A 5,903-nucleotide genomic window follows, 5' to 3' on the forward strand; every position below is an offset into this window, starting at 1 on the left:
TTCATCCTGAGCAACAAAGTGACTAAAAGCTGTTTAAAAGGTTAAAACTTAAGTCTGTCAATGTATTAAACTAAGTCAGTTTTTATATTTTTTAAAAAGTGCTGTCGTTTTAATAGAAGTACTTGGATCATTGAAATAATAGTAGTAGTAGAAGCACATTGTAAAAATACCAAGAAAAAACCACAGTATCAGCATCGAAATATACATTATGATATATTGGGACTTAAATATTTTGTCTATTATTGCGTACATTAAAGCTGCAGCTGGTAAATGCAGATTATTATTATTTATTTGTTGATATTCTGTGATAATTACGAGGAAGCAGTGGCTACATATTTCAATCAATCAATCAAATTTGTATAATTTGTCCCATAGGGCTTAACAATCCTCTGTTCTTAACCCTCAACAAGAGTGAGGAAAAACTACCAAAACAACCCTATTAACAGGGGGAGACAACAGAGAAACCTCAGCAAGAGCCACATGTGAAAACCCAGGATGGACAGAAGTGCAATAGATCAGCAAAATATCAGTATTTACAATATTGATTAGAAGAAACAGTTTGTAACATAATGGAAAAAGTGTGTCAATGTTTAAAGTATTTGTACATGTTTGATCGAGATGAAGGGAGCAGCAACGACAAATGAATTGAGGAGTTATTGTCAGTAATGGTGGAGTATGTGAGCAGATGAATTGTATGTGAAGCCGTCTTGTTGTTATCATTGTCCATGATCAGCTGCCACCACGATCACGCTCCATAATCCATCATCATGGTCCACCACAACTATCAGGATCCACCATCAGCGGCCAACACGATCTCTGTGTTGTAGTTTTTGTGTCAAAGAAGTAATTTAAACTGTTTTGTTAACCAGGAGAATAAACATTATTTCAAACAGATCTGTGAATGAACAAAAAGAAAATCATTCACACCTTCATCAATTAAAATTCATACAGGGAAATTTTATAAGCCGTATACAATTTATTTACGTTATTTGAGAAGTAAAATTTGAATAGATATAATGTTCACAGGCAGTGGGAGCTGCTGCCTTTTGTGTGTCCTTTTCTGACCTTATGGGCAATAACACACTACAAATGTATGATAACAATTTGACGAGACACTTTCAGCAGCTTAAAGAATGATTCAGTCAAACATATACGTTACTTTGTCTAGTGTGGTTATATCAACATTTACTGAAGAAATGATTGAAATAATTGGATTGTAAATTTTTATTGAATTTGCAAAAGAAAACTATTAAATTCTGCTCTGCTGTACTCGTCACTGTGTCTGTTTTTCCTCTTTACACACAGACATCTACAGACCGTCTGTCTGATCTGCTTCTCTCAGCATTTTTCAATGACTTTTTAAATGCCTCCTGGTTTTCTACACAGAACTCTATTAGTCGCTGTCTGTTTGTTGTGCTTGTGGCCTGAGAAATAAAGTACACGCATACAGTGCATGCACACCAAGAGTGACATATTATTAAATGAGGAACTGGGTACTTTTGTCTCAGATTCAGTTCCTTGAAGTCCGTCTTTAAATGAATCCATGTCGTGTCATACGGTGTGGATGATCCAGGCTTCGATAAGAGCCGGTTGCTTTAGGATGGCGTTTGTTTTCCTCAGAATTTTCTGTGACTTGAAGTGGATTTCCACTGTAACCCTTTAATTGAAGTGCCAAGTCTCTGAGCAACCATGTTTCCTCCTTGATGCAGTTTGTCCTGTTGAAATGTCCTTTGACAACAAACTGAATCCATACGAGCTCCAGGTGCCGCAGCCCAGTTAAACCTTCACTGCCTCAGTGTCTGTGGGAAAGCAAAACCAAAGTGTAAGAACAAGAACTGACATTATTGTGTAAAACATATGCGAAAGTGCAGTTGAATCATGGAGGCAGATGACATTTTGGTTTCATTACACAGATATATTTTCCACCATCATTGTTTTTCCATTTCCTATTATCAAACAGTTAAAGGAATGTAACTGGTGGGTTTAGACCCAAAGTGGTCATTACCCAGACAGATCACATGCTGTGTCTTGTTTTTACAAAATGTGTACATGCTACTTATTGATCTCTTGCATTGAAAATATACCCACCTTGTTAGGTACAACTCTAAAATACTGTATACTGCTTTCAATACAGCATCATAAATACTAGACGGGAAGGTGTGAATTTAAGTACGGCTGAAGTGGAAGTTTGTAGTGTAAAAAATATTTAACATGATTTTCACACTCCCGATATTCACTTTATATATTGGCTTTTATGTGCCGTATATAGTGGTGGAAACAATGGCATGAAAAAAACACAACAGCCACGCAAAACATGTGAGAATGACCATGTTCAGTGTTTGTCTGTGTCACATGAGTCATTTATTTGTGCTCCCACAGAGAAACACAACTGACAAAAAACATCAATTCTCAAAGTATCATATCAGCAGTGGTGAGATGTAACTCACTACATGTCCTCAAGTTACTTTTTTTAATCCGTCCATTTGATAGCCTACTCACCGTTATGCATTAAAAAAAAAAATCTTTTAAACTTTGGCTTAAGTGTTTCCATATATACATACAAACCATCTTAGCTGGTAAAATATGGTGCACTGTTATACATAATAATGTAATAATGCATTAGTAATATTTAATGGCCATTTTCTTCCATCAGTACTTTTGCCCTTGATATTTAAACATTTTTTGCTAATAAAACTTAGATATGTTCCCTTTTAGAATTCCTGGTCAAGTGTCAGCTTTGGAATAACCTTATCTGGCAGTAGCACAATTAAACAATCATACAGATCAGAGTGAGCTAACTGGTTAAACACCTTCAATTTATTTTGCTAACATTAGTGTCCACATTGCTCAGACCACATGGTTCTGAAAGAAATAAAGGTTGTTTCTGGGTTTTTTTACTTAGAAATTCTCATTTGTACTTCTTAGCGGGAGAATGTGCCATTTATCATCCAAAAGGTTATGTATTCTTGCTTTAAAGAACATTTTCAAAGCTGGAATTTTACTTGTCATTGAGTATGTTTTTCAGTGGGCTGCTGCTGCGGCCTAATAGAATAATTTGACATTTTTAAATTATACACTTTGCCTCCTTGCCTAGAGTCAGAGGAGAGGATCAATACTTCTCTCATTTCTGTAAACTGCATATGACAGTGACACTACAGCCAGCAGATTAGGTTGTTTGTTATCACCCAGACTGGAAACAGGTGTAAACATCTGGCCTTGCTCTGTCCACAGGTCACAATCTTTTTATCTGTATATGTGTAGTTTTATAAGTTGTGATGCGGTGGAGTGTTTCTAACAAATGAGATGCAACATCATTCATCCTTAAAGGTGCTGGTAGGTAGAGCTATTTCCAGGCTTTATACTAAGCTAAGCTCACCAGCTGCTCACTGGATCTTCATATTTAAAGCCGATCTTTTCAACTTGTGACAAGAAAACTAATAATCCCAAACTGTCAAACTGCTCTCAACACATCTCAACGGGTTTTCATGTTATTATAAACGTACTCTTACTCTATGATAACAACTTCTCCAGGGAGTTGTAATGTATAAAACAAAGTCGAGAGCAGGGATATATTTGTTACGCAGTGTGAAGTTGCCCTGCCTGCATATACTGGCTTCTGGTTTGGTCCCACCACAGGGTGTAACTGAACACTTCACAGTTTTGTCTGAATACAGTCGCAAGATCCGTATCTGTGATGTTTCAAGCCCACACAGGCACACACACAGTTACAGTGGCACCTCTTACTTCACGGTGGCAGAGTTTGGCCCCAGAGGTCTCGGGGCCTGCTGTGTGGAGGTGTCAAAGCTCTCATCGCTATCTTTGCATGCTTTTATTTTAAGAGCCTACTGAAATTCTGACGGAGTCACCGTCTGCTGGTTGTACAGTACTACTATTACTGGTGTTTGTTTAACACTTCAGTACACATGAGCTATATTCAGTGAAACCAGGCTGTTATTCACTGTATTCTGCCCCCTTCCACTTTTAACTGCGCAGACTAAAGTCTCCCTCGTTTCTCAACAGAACGTGATACAATAATGTGATGTTTAACATGCGCCTGTTGCTGTAAAACAGTGTGAGAGAAGTCACGGCACAGGGTCACAAGGTTTTGCCCACACAGCCGAGCAGAGGGGAATGACACGCATGACCACTGACTGTGGAAAACAGGATACAGGGTACGTCGCAACAGGAAGTGTTGCACTCCTCCTCTGCAGAATATCAGTTTGACCAGAATGACTGCAGGTTGATGTCCACACTCTGTAACTCCTGTGGCTCGATTCACATTTCGTAATCGTCTTCGCTCGCCATTTCTTCTGAGATAGTTGAGTAATTCGGTTGAGAAAAAGAAAAAAAGAAAAAAGGGTTTGAGCAAAAAAGATAAAGAAAGAAAAGAAAAGAAAAAAATCCCTGACAAGCTGCATTATTGTTTTTACTGCGTGAATGCAAATGGCAATGGCAGCATATTTATCTATCTATCTGTCTATCTGTCTGTCTGTCTATCTGTCTGTCTGTCTATCTGTTTGTCTGTTTGTCTGTTTGTCTGTCTGTCTGTCTGTTTGTCTGTTTGTCTGTCTGTCTGTTTGTCTGTCTGTCTGTCTGTCTGTCTGTCTCTCTGTCTTACCATTTTCATCCAAATTACATTGCATTCTGCTCACAAATGTAATTATTAATGCTATGATTTGCTGAGAGGGTATAAAAGCTATATCAGTTTGAACAAATTATAAATAATAACATAAGTAAAAGAACAAATTGATAAATATAGTACAAACAGACATTTGGATATTGTATTGCAGATACGGATACTAGATAAATATAACAGACATGAGACAGAGAGTATATTGCAGTGAATCTATCTATCTATCTATCTATCTATCTATCTATCTATCAAATTATCACACACTCTAGAAATTGGAAAATAAAAGCAAATCCTGCTAAATCAACCTTGCAAACCTAAACTCTATGTCATGTCGGTGTACTCGTGTGAGGAAAGTCAGGAAACGCCCACAGTCTCAGGCAGAGACCGAGTCTCAGGTCTTACCGTCGCTCTCAGTTCAGTACAGCAGTGATCAGTTGTAAACGTGTCCACGACAGAGTTGCTGGACGGCTGGAAGCAAATTGCCAAAGGTGGTTCAAAAACTCAGGCTTTCTATTTATCTCTGAATTAGCAGGGGAACTAAAAACTTCCTTAATTTTACCAATTTAGGTTGGTACCATGAGGCTTCTTCTTCTTCTTCTTCTTCTTCTCCTTCTTCTTCTTCCTTATTAAAACAAGAAGGTGACAAAAACTCTTCCTACAAAGCACATTTTTCAGGCTGTGAATCCAGTATGGACTCCTGCAACTCCATTCAGTCGGAGTAAGACTGAACTGCTGACCCTGTTAATCCTGAATTTACTGTAAATGAATCTCCAAATCACACTGATTGTATGAACGTGACCTTATTGAGTCAACACTGCATGTCCATCAAGAATTCATAAGTAACAGCATTTTTCTCTTTCATTTTTTCTTTTTCTGTAAAGACTATATATTAGCTGAGAAACGTGAAACAGGCTTAATTTAAATAAATTCTTAGAGTTTGGCCACTTTTAATTTAGCGGCATGTATTTGCTTATCTTATTGGTACAAATAAGAATAAATACAAAAGTAAATAGATGCTTCCTCTTTATAGCATTAGCAACTTCCACCAAGAAGATTATGTTTTTTCATCCATCCGCTTGTTTGTTGCTTGGTTTGTTTGTTTGTTTGTAAGCAAGATTTTGCTAAAACTTCGGGAAGGATCTTTTTTGGGGATATTTTAGTTGTTTTCTCCGAGAATACTTCATGGATCTTAAAGGTTCAGTGTGTAGAATTTAGTGACATCTAGTGGTGAAGTTTCATCTTGCAGCTGAATCCCCCTCACCTCACCCTC

The 5,903-nt window shown here is 37.5% G+C and overlaps 1 long non-coding RNA gene across 1 annotated transcript; it reads right to left on the reverse strand.

Moving 5' to 3' along the window:
• Positions 1 to 936: 936 nt before the first annotated feature.
• Positions 937 to 5,434, reverse strand: LOC118107363. Its single transcript, XR_004695778.2, has 2 exons — positions 5,036 to 5,434; positions 937 to 1,799 (listed from the first exon to the last, which is right to left on the reverse strand). It is a non-coding gene; the product is annotated as an uncharacterized LOC118107363 (long non-coding RNA).
• Between the last annotated feature and the right edge of the window lie 469 nt (positions 5,435 to 5,903).

This window comes from Hippoglossus stenolepis, chromosome 1 (assembly GCF_022539355.2).
Source record: "Hippoglossus stenolepis isolate QCI-W04-F060 chromosome 1, HSTE1.2, whole genome shotgun sequence".
Taxonomy (NCBI): domain Eukaryota; kingdom Metazoa; phylum Chordata; class Actinopteri; order Pleuronectiformes; family Pleuronectidae; genus Hippoglossus; species Hippoglossus stenolepis.